This window comes from Lactuca virosa, chromosome 9 (assembly GCF_052849685.1).
Source record: "Lactuca virosa cultivar CGN04683 chromosome 9, Lactuca_virosa_CGN04683_v6, whole genome shotgun sequence".
Taxonomy (NCBI): Eukaryota; Viridiplantae; Streptophyta; class Magnoliopsida; order Asterales; family Asteraceae; genus Lactuca; species Lactuca virosa.
In genome coordinates this window covers 125910265-125925133 of record NC_136434.1, presented here as the reverse complement: position 1 = coordinate 125925133, position 14869 = coordinate 125910265, and the positions used below count along the sequence as shown (strand labels likewise).

The window sequence follows — 14869 nt, the reverse complement described above, 5'->3', positions numbered from 1 at the left end:
GCTTCTTCTAAGCTCATCCCCGCATTTGTTTCCCGCTCATTTTTTTCTAAGTGAAATGCCTAATATACCCCTTCATCCTTCCAACACGATTTACAAGGATAACCTAGAAATGATACGGAATAATACTTTCCAACTTCAACCCGAGATCTCAGCTGCAAAATTACCGAGATTTCCTTTTAATCAACAAGATCTGCATAACTAATAAAGGTAATCTTGCGAAATCCCGCATGAAATTCGGCCTATTTGTTCTATCAATTAAACTCAATCCCATGAAATCAGGAATTCCAACCTGATATCCAAAAATAACGACTGGCATCTTATTCAAATTTACATGGTATGTTGGTATACACAACGCGTATTAAGGATTTTAAATAGATATGTGTAATCACATAGTATATTGGATTACAATTCCATCTACAAAGAACTTGCACCCCTAGAAATTCTTCATCGTACTCCTCTACAATCCGCCATTTTGTCACACCAATCAGAAGAAGCAGGTAACCCTTTATTTCTTTGATTTCATTATGAACTATAAGAGGTAAATCTGATTCAGGTGGCATGGTCGCTTTTTGTATGCGATGGTAATCTAGGGTTTGCAATATGGCAATTTATTTTTGATTTTTAGGTGATTGTCCGACAAAATGTGCAATCAGATGATTCATTTCGATTTTTTCTTCTACCACATTAAAATTTTAAGGTGCTATCTTTCTCCCTTCATATTGTAGTTATATGGTCTCCATTGTTATCTTTGTTGACTTTTATTTGTTGTGAAATGCTTTTTCCAGGAGATGTTTTAATTTTTTGGCGCCGAATCTCTGTCCCACCATGATCATGTTTTTTATATATATCATACATAGATATACAAAAAGCAACCTGTAAGTTCATCTCATGGCTGATAGGCATTTGTTCAAGGTGACAAAGCTCGGATGACAGCTCATGAAGCAGAGGGTATTATACTTATTGCAAATGACCTTTAATTTTGTTCTTCCGAATCTATTTTCAAATGGTGGTCTGGGTTTAACTTTGAACTTTGTGGTTGTTAATGATCTTTACAGATGCAGAGTGAAACAGTGGAAAAAGGCTTCCCATCTTCAGTCTGTGAATCGGTAGCTGGAAGTTATAAACAAGCCTTTAATGGAGGAAAACGACAGGTTGTAGAAGCAAGTGTCTCACCTGGTATATGCGAACGAATGCTTTCGTCAACATACAAAAAATGTGAGACTTTTTTCTTTATGAATTTAACTAAATCTCTTGAAATAGACATAATCAAAGTTACTTGAATTGCAGGAGACTACTTTTCAAATTTAGGGAAAATGTTAATGATATGCATGATCTCAGATTGAGAAACTTGAGAACATCAGATCAGTTCTAAAAAGACTGTGATTGTGAAACAAGGGAGTAGAAATTGTGTACATGATTTTTGGTCACACATGGGTATAAAATTGAACATTATACAGAATGTTTGATAGTTTTATTGATTGTATCTTTGGCTGAAACTTACATATCTTTTTTTTTGGCTGGTACCCTTGCTTGTCTGGACAGGGATGCTCGAAATTATAAAAAGTATGCTACTTCTCAATTTTTTATTTGTTTATCTTTATTTATCACTCGTGAAAGTATGTTGCCATTTCTGAAGTTAAAAGTTATAGAAAGTCCATTTTGATGAAGTACAATCAACATGTTTCTAGCTTTTTTATCTATCACCATTTATGATTTGTTAAACATAAGTATTATATATTTGTTGACTTTTTGACACTTTTCTTTTCTAAATATGAATACAGATTTTAAGATACAACCAACAACAAATATGATTACCTGTTAAAGAATAAAACTGATTCTTTATTTGCACTCTTGAATCATTTGGAAGCTATTAGTCATGGGTTTGAACTAAGAATTTATCATAACCATTTAAATTGTGTTATTTATAGGTTTGTAAGGATTATATATGCCCATATTTTAAAAAAGATATATGTTCAGATGTGGGGTTTTTTATGCCAAAGATGTATGACCAAAACTTACACTTGGGATATATATGCCAAATTCTAATATCTGTTTGAACCGTTTAAGTTATGAATTCTCTTTTGATCCTTTAATTTGTCAAAGTATATCATTTAGTGAATCATGTGTTTCACTTCAAGTATTCACATATAGTCATAGTGAACTATCTATTTAACTTTCTCAAAATAGCAGATTAAGTCATATGTTTAATAATTTGTTTTACAAGCAGAAAATAAATATTTTTTATTGACCAAGTAAAACACTATAATAAGAAAAATGTATTCACATGTCCCTTTCCTTTTTGTAATTTCTGTTTGTAGGGACTACATGGTGGCAGAAGGGTTTCATGTTAAGCTATTCAACTTTAATTCTACAACCAAGCAACAGGAAAAGCTTACAAAGTAAGAAAAATGTAATTACCTTTCCCTTTCATATTTTTAGTGTTTAGCAAAGCATGAGCGAAGACTTTAACAGAGTAACTCTAGAAGTTTTATGAGAGTGAATAATTTAAAATAGAAAGTGGTTTTAAACATTTTTAAAGATATTCGACTTAAGCTTAATGGGTTTAAACTTTTATTTTGGGATCTTGAAAAAGGTTTAACTTTGTGATTGATTGTCACAAGTTCCATATTTTGGTTGATTTTAGGATTTATTGGTGCTTTTGGCTATTTTATTGAAGATGAAAGAGGAAATGGATGTCAAAAATCAATTGTTGCAAGGCCTGGTGTGATAAAAATCATAAAGGGCAAAATTGTCTTTTTTGATTAAAAGTAAAATTGGACGCTCGATCGTTATTGTATATGGTTGGGTTTTTAAAATTACAATGTTGTTTTACTTAAATAATTTAACTACATGTACTAAATGATATTTTCACTTTGAAAATTCGTTTCAGAAGTCATGGATCCTTAAATGGTTCAATAACGAAGATTATTTTTTCCATTATGTTATTTTAATGGACAAACAAGTATTTTACAAACCAGTTTTTTTATATTTTTGTTTTTATATTTATAAAGTCCATAAATATATTATATTTTACTTTTGAAATTGATGTTCAGTTAATTTATTATCGTTGGCATGATAAAAAGCAATCTACATAATGCAGCTTGGTATAATGAAGCTTTACCAATTGCATTACCAACGCTTATGAAAAAATTATTACTTCCAATCAATTTGATATTTCCAGATCAATTTAAAAGACTTAGATTTATGAATGTCACAATGACAAATACACAAAAACCATGACTTCATTTGTTCCTAGGTTATTACTTTTTAGTTGAATCATTTAATTATCCTTTTTATTGATCAAAACCCTCTAAAAGAAATATGTTCACCAGTAGATAATGAAATCTGTGTATCTGTATATGTGTGTCTGCAATCACCATGAACGATTAAGGAGTAAAAAGTAATGGTTTTAAAAATCTCCATTTGTAGATAATGAAATCTGTGTATCTGTATATGTGTGTCTGCAATCACCATGAACGATTAAGAAGGAGTAAAAAGTAATGGTTTTAAAAATCTCCATTTGTAGTTAAATACTTACCATTTATTGTGTAATTAAATACTTACAAATCAAAAACTTATTAAAAAATACAATATAAGTTTTCTAACTTAATGATATATTATTTATTACATAATTAAATTTTAAATTCTATTTAACATTAATACCCGTGGGTTCCACGGGTTTTCACCTAGTTATATATATAATTGGCCAAATATATTATTATTTTGTGTGAATTCCCCCAACCTTAGTAGCCCCATGATTAGAACCAATGATTGAAGAGTGAAATTCCACATAGGAGATTTAATGTTCAAATCCTGACACATATTGTTAGTGCTTTGCGATTGACCTCCTACGTGGGCTTTGATACGAGTTGCTTGGTTTCGCTCAAATTGTACATTTTACTATTTTTTTAAACCATAGTGGCATAATTTTTGTACCTAATAAAATATATATTGTTGTTTTGAGCAACTTAACTTATGAGTATGGTTCTAAAAGGCACGACATGACGCGATTCGTCGTGTAGCCGTCTTGAAAATGTCCAAGACGGGTTTCTTAAGTGTGATATCAAAATAACGTGTCAAAGCACTTTATCATGTTATCGTGCAAGTTTTTTTAGGCGTGAGCTTTTGTTTTTTTTTTTCTGACCGGACATGAAACATTTGAGTTTTGTTAACTTTTTTATATCGAGTGTTGATATACAATTCTAAAAACTTTATATATTTGATATAATTCTATAGTTATTTGATTTTTAATTCAATGTATATAAAATTGTCACGTCTTGAAAAACATCATGGTTCGTCATGACTTGAGGTTTGATCTTGGCGCTACGCTACACCTCATATTATTTACAACCTTGTATATTGTTTATGAGCGATTCAATATTACAAATACATTATTGCTCAAATTGACTTAGGAGGATAGCATTATTATTATTGAACTTATCATAAGACTAATCTTGTTAAACATATCATCTTATATAAATATATTTTCTATATTTCCACATATCTACCCTAATAAATGAAGATCTTTTTGCCACTTGTCATTTAATTAGACACTTGTCAATTTCTGAGAATTTTTAAATATATTCCAGATTTCATTTTGTTGTGTTTTTCATTTTCAATAAAATACCACCACGATATACTAATTATACTGAACATTGTCTAGATGTTCCTTCCAAGTTTAAGTTCCTAAATTGAAGGAGCTATACACAATAATTTTAATGTTTTTTATATACGATTGATTAGGCTCAAAGCAAGCGTTGATTTCATGAATACATTCCAAATTCACAACTATTCCATTTATTAAAAATCGTCCCAGTGTATATATTTGGAATGTTATATGGATTTAAATATAGGATGTCATCAATCATGCAATTTCCTTCTTCTTTCAATGATAATAATTTTCAAAATTGACTTTCAGTTTCATGTATATATGACTTCGTATTGATTATTATACATTCATGTCAATAGCATAAGAGTCCATTAAGCCCCTCTAATTGTAGGTTAATTTTTTATCTCCTTTCTCCAACTTTAACTCTTCAGTGCATCTCTATCATTTGCGGAATCAGGTAATCCCTTGTAATTCTTTTCTTTTTTATTAGGTTTTCTTAAAAATGTTAGTGTTAGTTGGAGTTGGAGAAAGGAGATAAAAAACATTCCTTTGCATTTACTCTATTTCGGTCATATTCAGTTTACATTTACTCTGTTTCGGTTGTTTGTGTTGGGTTCTTGTCACACCCCCAAACCAAGGATGGCGGAAACGTCCGGGGGTGGAGGACTTCATGTATAGTATCATAACAACAATTGTAATAGTAATTGAAGCAAACACAACCAACATATATATAATTGAAAAAGTGACATCATTGTATGAATTACATGTTTACGAATCAATTACAATATGTTGACAAAATATGAAATAGTAGACGCCTTAGCGCCCCATCCTCAAAAGCACTTGGTTACCTGTTTAATGATTTCCTGAGAATACAAGTTGTTTGAAAAAGTGTCAACACAAAGGTTGGTGAGTTCATAAGTTTTTGTTTGGTATTATTAAAAGCCTTTCGTTTGTAAAAGTAGTATTTGTGTTAGAAAATCCAATATTTTCCTTAATGTGTAAATGTAGTCTTAAAACCCAAAGACCGAAATGTACAAGTAATTTGTCATATTTATAGTAAAACAATACAAGTTTAAATCGACATAAACTCGTTAAATTTTAATGAAGTTCCCGTAAATTCCAATGTTTATTAATACTTTATGTGAGTTTATTATAACCATACTATGACCAAGGTTGCCTAAAACGACGTTCTTCAGGCGTCGGAAATGTTATGACATTTGTCACCCCAGACCTATCGGTCTAACTGTTGCATGCAGTTTAGGTGTGGGTTTGTCAAACCCAATATAGATCTATACACAACTATCACGCTCTCCCTCAAGGAGACTCTGGTTACAATACAGGACTTAATGGTAATTTGAAGTAAATGTCTCACAAAGTCATTAACGGAATTACGTGTTATGAAAACTTGGTACCGTATGGCCGTACCTTGCTTAATGAAAATATCCTTTGTATAAATGTACCCTTTTTAAATGTATGTGTTATGTAATGTATCATAAACTATACCTATTATAGTTTATCAACCAAGGGTAGTACGTAGTAATGTATGCAAACTATATTCAAAATAGTTTATTAAATGTTTGAATGTATCGGTTGTACTTTGATTATAATCACTTGTTATTCTTTATATTTTATATGTCCAAATCCATTTGTAAACTGATGTGTGTCAAAATATTAAGATAAAATGTCATATATTGCAATAACATATAATCACATAAAGATATACACCTTGCTCAACATGTTACAAGGTGAAATGAAATTGACAGCAACTTTTCGTTGAATACAGTTTCTGTTACTGTTCTTAGAAAATTTATAGAAAAATCATCAAAGCTCCAAATCCAAATCCACAAATTATGAGAGTTTGGAATATGAGTCTAGTTTGTTCATAAATTTTATCATGATTTTTAGTGATCTCTAACAGAGGTCAAAATGTCCATAATCACAGGCTGGTCCAGGTTTGCCTCTGAAATGATAGACAGTTTTGTAAAAATCACCATAAATTGTAGAAACATCATATGAAGATGTGCAAGTAGCCATTTTAAAGCTAAGAGTTTGAACTACTTGCACCTGGAACAGTTTTGAAAACTAAAATATTTAAGTTGACCAAAACAGTCCGTGATTAAAGTCCATCTTTTCTGATGTAATCTGTTAGAAAAAGTTTAATTGTGTTCTTGATGATTTTACTTGTATTCCCCCCTTAAAACTTAAGAAAACATGTAAATGTAGGGGTATGAACTCACCTTATGTGATTTCAGTAGATGAAAGTGAGATAGAGGAAGTGTTCAACCCAAGAACACTAAGAAGATGTCTTGATGATTCGAGAATCTAACACCGAATAAGATGGAATTTGTGTAAGATATCAATGATTTGAGTAGAATGGAGTTTAATAATTATGTGAATGATGAAGATACTTACTAATTGAAGGAAGAAATCCCTGGAGAAAGCCTTGAAGTTCTTGAAGTTGAGAGAAAAGATGAGAGAATTTTGGAGAGTGTCCTTTGGTTGCTAAGTGTAGAATGAAAGAACTTTATGGAGAATGAGGAGAGAGGATCAATCCTCCAGCTCTTAGAACGTGGGAAGAGCTGGAGATTGGGTGTAAAGGTCCATTAAGGTGACAAGGAGTAGTGGGAAAGAGTGGATGATCATAGACTGAGGTGGTGGTGGCTTGCTTTTGTCATAAAATAAGGAAAAGCAAATATTCCCTCAATAATTAGTCCAACCACCAATTCTTTTAATACATTTATATAAAAACCATGGAGATTTATATATTTTGGGGCCTTAGTTTATAAAATAAAGTTTTGGGTGAAAATCCCACGTTAAAATAATGAAAAACAGAGTTAAAACGAAGTCGTAGTCGAAAAACAGGTAAAAAGGGGCCATCTTTGGGAAAGATTTGGGAGAGATTTCAAATAGAAAGAGATAGAGTGAAAACGATTTAGAGAGGTTTCGTTTGTGATTAATTTGAGTGTCCGGCTTCACAACGCAAGGTTCGTAAACCCCGTTAAACCGTGTTTTAGTGTCGTACACAATCCCGATGATTGTGCAATAGTGTTTTATCGCTTTGGTTCGTTGTTTAGCACTGTTAAGGCTAAGGAAAATAAAACACATGAACTTTCCAAATGATGATATCTCATTAAAATAGCGAATTGTATAGTGATTACATAACGTAAACCCTAACATACAAGGGTTATTGGAGTTGACCGGTTTGACTTGTTGACTTTGTTTGACTTTGACTTGACCGAAATTTGACGGTTGTCACATCATCCCCCCGTTAGAAGGAATTTCGTCCCGAAATTTTCATTTTGACTGGGATTTCAAGAGTTTGGGAAGAGATGTGGATACTTTTGTTTCATCTGATCCTCGCGTTCCCAGGTGAATTCGGGTCCTCGTTTAGCGTTCCAACGGACCTTCACGATGGGAATACGACTTTGTTTCGTTCGTTTGATTTCCCGATCCATGATTTCGACTGGTTCCTCCACGAAGTGGAGATTTTCGTTAACTTCGATTTCGTCGAGTGGTATTACGAGTGTCTCATCAGACAAACACTTCTTTAGGTTCGACACGTGAAATGTGGGATGTACTTTGTCGAGTTCCTGAGGTAATCGAAGTTTGTATGCTACTGGCCCAATCCTAGCAAGGATTTCGAATGGCCCGATGTACCTTGGATTTAGTTTCCCGCGTTTGCCGAATCGTATCATTCCTTTCCAAGGGGAAACTTTTAGTAGTACACGATCACCCACCTGGAATTCCAAGGGTTTGCGTCGTTTGTCTGCGTAACTCTTTTGCCGATCGCGAGACGCTTTCAGTCTTTCTCGAATTTGAACGATCTTTTCTGTGGTTTCCCTTATGATTTCAGGGCCAGTGAGGGCGCTATTAGAGACTTACCCTCTAGCTAGCTGTGTATCCCCCACCTCAGCCCAACACAGGGGTGATCTGCATTTGCGACCGTAAAGAGCTTCGAATGGAGCCACTTTGATGCTAGTATGATAGCTGTTATTGTAGGAGAATTCGATAAGCGGTAGATGGGTATCCCATGCTTTACCGAAGTCTATCACACAAGCTCTTAACATATCTTCCAACGTTTGAATGGTTCGTTCGCTCTGTCCGTCGGTTTGTGGGTGGTAGGCCGTACTCATGTCAAGCCTAGTTCCCAATGATTTTTGTAGAGACTGCCAAAACCGTGAGGTAAATCTACTATCTCTATCAGAGATAATGGATATCGGCACACCATGGAGTCGTACAATCTCTTTTATGTACGTTCTAGTCAGCTTCTCCATCTTGTCGGTTTCTTTTATCGGTAGGAAGTGTGCTGATTTGGTCAATCTGTCTACGATTACCCATATGGTGTCAAGCCCGCCCGATGTCTTAGGCAGCTTGGTTATGAAGTCCATGGTTATTCGTTCCCACTTCCACTGAGGTATATCCGGCTGTTGTAATAGCCCGGATGGTTTCTGGTATTCGATTTTGACCTTGGCGCAAGTCAGACACTTGCTCACATAGGTAGCAATCTCAGCTTTCATGTTCGGCCACCAGTATAATTTCTTGAGGTCCAGATACATCTTATCCGACCCGGGATGGATGGAGTATCGAGTCTTGTGTGCTTCATTCATGACGACGTCTCGGAGTCCACCGAACTTCGGTGTCCAAATCTGGTTCATGATATAACGTGCTCCATCATCCTTGACTTCTAAGTTTTTATCCATTCCCCTTAATGTCTCTCCTGCCACCTTTTCTGGTTTCAAAGCTTCCAGTTGAGCTTCCTTGATTTGTATGGTCAGGTGGGAATGGATTGTCATTGTTAAGGATTTTACTCGGCGGCCTGAGTACTCCTTCCTACTTAGAGCATCGGCCACTACATTGGCCTTGCCCGGATGATAACGAATTTCACACTCGTAGTCATTCAGCAACTCTACCCATCTCCTCTGTCGCATGTTGAGCTCTTTCTGATTGAGGATATGCTGAAGACTTTTGTGATCAGTGAAGATAGTGCATTTCGTACCGTAGAGGTAGTGTCTCCAGATCTTCAAAGCGAATACTACTGCTCCTAATTCCAGGTCGTGGGTAGTATAATTAACCTCGTGCGTCTTAAGCTGTCTTGATGCATACGCGATAACCTTCCCTCTCTGCATGAGCACACATCCGAGGCCTTGATTCGAAGCATCACAGTACACTACGAAGTCTTCGGTTCCCTCTGGGAGAGACAAGATCGGTGCGCTGCATAGGGCTTGTTTTAACGTTTGGAAAGCAGTTTCTTGTTTATTTTCCCACTTGAATATCACACCTTTCTGCGTCAAGGTGGTGAGTAGTTTCGCAATCTTGGAGAAGTTTTGTATAAATCTTCGGTAGTAGCCAGCAAGCCCAAGGAATTGTCGAATTTCGGTTGGCGTCTTGGGTGCTGACCAATTCTCGATTGCCTTGATCTTGGAGGGATCCACATATATGCCTTTCTCACTTACCACATGGCCAAGGAAATCCACTTCTCTAATCCAGAATTCACACTTAGAGAACTTAGCATAAAGCTTCTCCGCTCTTAGTGTCTCTAGCACTTGGCGTAGATGTAAGCGATGCTCTTCTTCGCTTCGCGAGTAGATCAAGATATCGTCGATGAATACGATTACAAACTTGTCTAGGTAGGGTCGACACACTCTATTCATTAGGTCCATGAATACCGCAGGTGCGTTTGTTAAACCGAAGGACATCACCACAAACTCGTAGTGCCCATAGCGAGTTCTGAATGCAGTTTTGGGAATATCTTCTTCTTGAACTCGTAGCTGATGGTAACCTGACCTTAGGTCGATCTTTGAGAAGAAATTTGCTCCTTGGAGTTGGTCGAAAAGGTCGTCGATTCGGGGTAGAGGATATCGGTTCTTGATGGTGAGTTTGTTTAGTTCCCGATAGTCGATGCAAATGCGAAAGGATCCGTCCTTCTTCTTTACAAAAAGGACTGGTGCTCCCCAAGGTGAGAAGCTTGGTCTGATGAACCCTTTGCTCAAAAGCTCGTTCAACTGACTGGACAACTCTTGCATTTCTGTTGGTGCGAGGCGGTATGGAGCTCTGGCTACGGGGGTAGCTCCGGGTATTAAGTCAATTCTGAAATCGACTTGTCGTGCGAGTGGTACACCAGGAAGATCTTCTGGGAACACATCCGGGAAGTTACACACTTCGGGGATGTCTTTGATGTCTTTCACGTCTTGTTTCTTGTCTACTACGTGGGCCAAGAAGGCGTGGTACTCCTTCCGGAGATACTTTTGGGCTTTGATGCATGAGATGATTTGTAAATTCGCACTAGGTTTGTCACCATAGATGAGAAGGGTTTCGTCATTTGGTAGATTGAGGCGAACGACCCTTTCGTAACATAGAATGTCGGCACGGTGAGGAACTAACCAATCCATCCCGATGATTACGTCGAAGCTTTTTATGGTGACCGGCATCAGGTCAATTTTAAATGTATGGTTGTCTAGAGTGAGAGTACACTCTGAGTATATATCGCTAGTGCGTTCTACTTTCCCATTTGCCATTTCTACTACATAAGTATCCTTTAGTGATTGGGGATTTTGTTCAAGTAATTGTTTATATTGGTGGCTCACGAAACTCCTCTCCGCTCCACTATCGAATAGTACGCATGCATAAGAGTTATTGAGGAGAAACGTACCGGTAACCACCGTGGGATCCTCGACTGCTTCCCCATGTCCTATTGCCAGGACTCTTCCTACTCCACCAGCATTAGGGGCTTATGCTTTGGGGCAGTTTCTTTTGAAGTGACCTGCGTCTCCACAGTTATAGCAGGTTCGGGTTGCCCCCGTACTGGCGACTTGGTTGATTGGTCGAGCCGGCGCTTTACAGAAACGAGCAGTGTGCCCCTTCCTGTCGTAGTTGTTACAGTGCATCTCCCTACAAGCACCATTGTGGTGAAAGTTGCACTTGTTGCACTTGGGTAGGGTTCCAGCATATGGCTTCGGTGGTGCAGTAGTGGCAGCATGGACAGCAATAGTTTGTTGCTTCTTAGCGGGGTCCTGTGCTGGTTGGCTCTTCTTTTGGTTCCAGAACTTCCTTTTGTTGTTTCCCCCTTTTGATTGATCAGTGGTGGTGGTTGTAGTATTATGACCGGCTCGGTGGTCAACAAGTTGTTGTGCCAGCTCCCTGGCACTGTCAAAAGTAGTTGGCCTTGAAGCCAGGACACTAATTTGCACTTGGGGAGACAGTCCCCAAAGGTATCGCTCCACCTTTTTCTCCTCCGGAGTAACCATTGTTGGGCAGAGGAGAGCCAATTCATTGAATCGGGTGGTGTATGTTTCAAGGTCGGAGCCCGTCATCCTGAGGTTCCAAAGTTCTTGTTCCAGCTTTTGAATTTCACCTCTCGGGCAGTACTCCTTCATCATCAAGGTTTTTAGTTCTGCCCAGGATATGGAGCTAGCCACTTCGAGAGTAAGTGAATTAATCCGACAGTTCCACCAAGTAAGGGCCCGGCCGGTGAAAGTGAAGGCTGCGAACTTAACTTTGCTCGCTTCAGGGCAAGAGCACACTTGAAAGACTACTTCAGTCTTTTCAAACCATTGCATTAAAGTGATGACTCCCCCGCTCCCATTGAAGTTGTCGGGTTTGCCATTGGTGAAGTCTTTGTAGGAACACTCTCTTGTACGCCACGTACTGTCTCCGTGGTTAGAGTTTGTAGCACCCGATCCAGAACCACCAGCTCCGTTTGTCCCTATCTGCGATATTGCGGCCGCTACGGCTGTTGTTACTGCAGCCTGGAACATCGCAGGATCAAACTGTGGAGGCAGCGGCGGAGGAGGTGTTGCTGTGTTGCCGGAAGGTCGTGGTCTTCTCCTTGGCGGCATGGTTCTGTCATAAGTCGTAAACCAATGTACTTTTAGTAAAAGTATATTTATAGGAAGAGAAATCTTTTATACTTAAAGTATATTATTACGTTGTTTTCCGGTATGTTTACGATACATACAATTTTATACTTTTAATTGACCCAATACATTGGGTTATGAGGTAAAATGAAAGTATAAAATATTTTATTTGAGTTTCCTTGTTTCCAAGTATATGACTGTTTGTAAAAGTTTTACATATACTAATTTAGTCGGGACATAATTAATATATTATATTTTAAAATGATCTTTATCGGTTACTTAATTAGTTGCAAAGTGCATACCAGTCATATGTGATTAAGATATAATAGTCCTTCGAATAGATGACCCTAACTCCAAGACCACAACCAAACAAGGACAGGAAGTGAAACAAAGATACATAAATTCTAAGTCTATAGCATATTAGTTACATATAACCTTAGCGCATCCACTTAGCAGCTATTGATCTATAAATAAAGACCTATTTAATTCTCAGATAATTTATTATAGTAACACAAAATACTCCTATAGTATTTGTAAATGTTTAGTTTTGAGTTCTTAAAGTAACCTTTTGTAGTGTGTTATTAGGTTTGTTAGATTTGTTGTCCATCCTGACCATCCCCCGGTATATGCAAGTCAATTCCCGGACAGATATAGTTGATCAGGCTATATCCTTCCCAGATTTAATCCACATATACTAAGGCATACTCAAAATGTTCAACTCTTCTTCTTTTGCTTTATGTTTTCGCTAGTTATGATACCATGCGAGCATGTAATGTATGTATGTATACTTTAATCAAGAAAATCATTTATTTTCTAAGAGTATATTTATTTGAAAAATGCACAAATCAGAGACTATTAGTCCCAATTGTGTTTATAGTTTGTATATCTTATGTGGTTTGATATACTTAATTTACTATAAACTGTGCTCTGATACCAATCTGTCACACCCCCAAACCAAGGATGGCGGAAACGTCCGGGGGTGGAGGACTTCATGTATAGTATCATAACAACAATTGTAATAGTAATTGAAGCAAACACAACCAACATATATATAATTGAAAAAGTGACATCATTGTATGAAGTACATGTTTACGAATCAATTACAATATGTTGACAAAATATGAAATAGTAGACGCCTTAGCGCCCCATCCTCAAAAGCACTTGGTTACCTGTTTAATGATTTCCTGAGAATACAAGTTGTTTGAAAAAGTGTCAACACAAAGGTTGGTGAGTTCATAAGTTTTTGTTTGGTATTATTAAAAGCCTTTCGTTTGTAAAAGTAGTATTTGTGTTAGAAAATCCAATATTTTCCTTAATGTGTAAATGTAGTCTTAAAACCCAAAGACCGAAATGTACAAGTAATTTGTCATATTTATAGTAAAACAATACAAGTTTAAATCGACATAAACTCGTTAAATTTTAATGAAGTTCCCGTAAATTCCAATGTTTATTAATACTTTATGTGAGTTTATTATAACCATACTATGACCAAGGTTGCCTAAAACGACGTTCTTCAGGCGTCGGAAATGTTATGACATTTGTCACCCCAGACCTATCGGTCTAACTGTTGCATGCAGTTTAGGTGTGGGTTTGTCAAACCCAATATAGATCTATACACAACTATCATGCTCTCCCTCAAGGAGACTCTGGTTACAATACATGACTTAATGGTAATTTGAAGTAAATGTCTCACAAAGTCATTAACGGAATTACGTGTTATGAAAACTTGGTACCGTATGGCCGTACCTTGCTTAATGAAAATATCCTTTGTATAAATGTACCCTTTTTAAATGTATGTGTTATGTAATGTATCATAAACTATACCTATTATAGTTTATCAACCAAGGGTAGTACGTAGTAATGTATGCAAACTATATTCAAAATAGTTTATTAAATGTTTGAATGTATCGGTTGTACTTTGATTATAATCACTTGTTATTCTTTATATTTTATATGTCCAAATCCATTTGTAAACTGATGTGTGTCAAAATATTAAGATAAAATGTCATATATTGCAATAACATATAATCACATAAAGATATACACCTTGCTCAACATGTTACAAGGTGAAATGAAATTGACAGCAACTTTTCGTTGAATACAGTTTCTGTTACTGTTCTTAGAAAATTTATAGAAAAATCATCAAAGCTCCAAATCCAAATCCACAAATTATGAGAGTTTGGAATATGATTCTAGTTTGTTCATAAATTTTATCATGATTTTTAGTGATCTCTAACAGAGGTCAAAATGTCCATAATCACAGGCTGGTCCAGGTTTGCCTCTGAAATGATAGGCAGTTTTGTAAAAATCACCATAAATTGTAGAAACATCATATGGAGATGTGCAAGTAGCCATTTTAAAGCTAAGAGTTTGAACTACTTGCACCTGGAACAGTTTTGAAAACTAA

At 36.2% G+C, this 14869-nt stretch overlaps 1 long non-coding RNA gene across 2 annotated transcripts; it reads left to right on the top strand.

Annotated features, from left to right (window-relative positions):
* The first annotated feature begins 407 nt into the window (after positions 1–407).
* LOC145136162 (uncharacterized) lies at positions 408–2425 on the top strand. 2 transcript variants are annotated; one of them, XR_013720264.1, is made up of 7 exons: positions 408–497; positions 626–697; positions 786–948; positions 1056–1215; positions 1288–1434; positions 1543–1563; positions 2319–2425. It is a non-coding gene; the product is annotated as an uncharacterized LOC145136162 (long non-coding RNA). The 2 variants fall into 2 exon arrangements; XR_013720265.1 differs by lacking the exons at positions 1288–1434; positions 1543–1563 and having other exon boundaries at positions 2319–2386.
* Positions 2426–14869: the final 12444 nt, after the last annotated feature.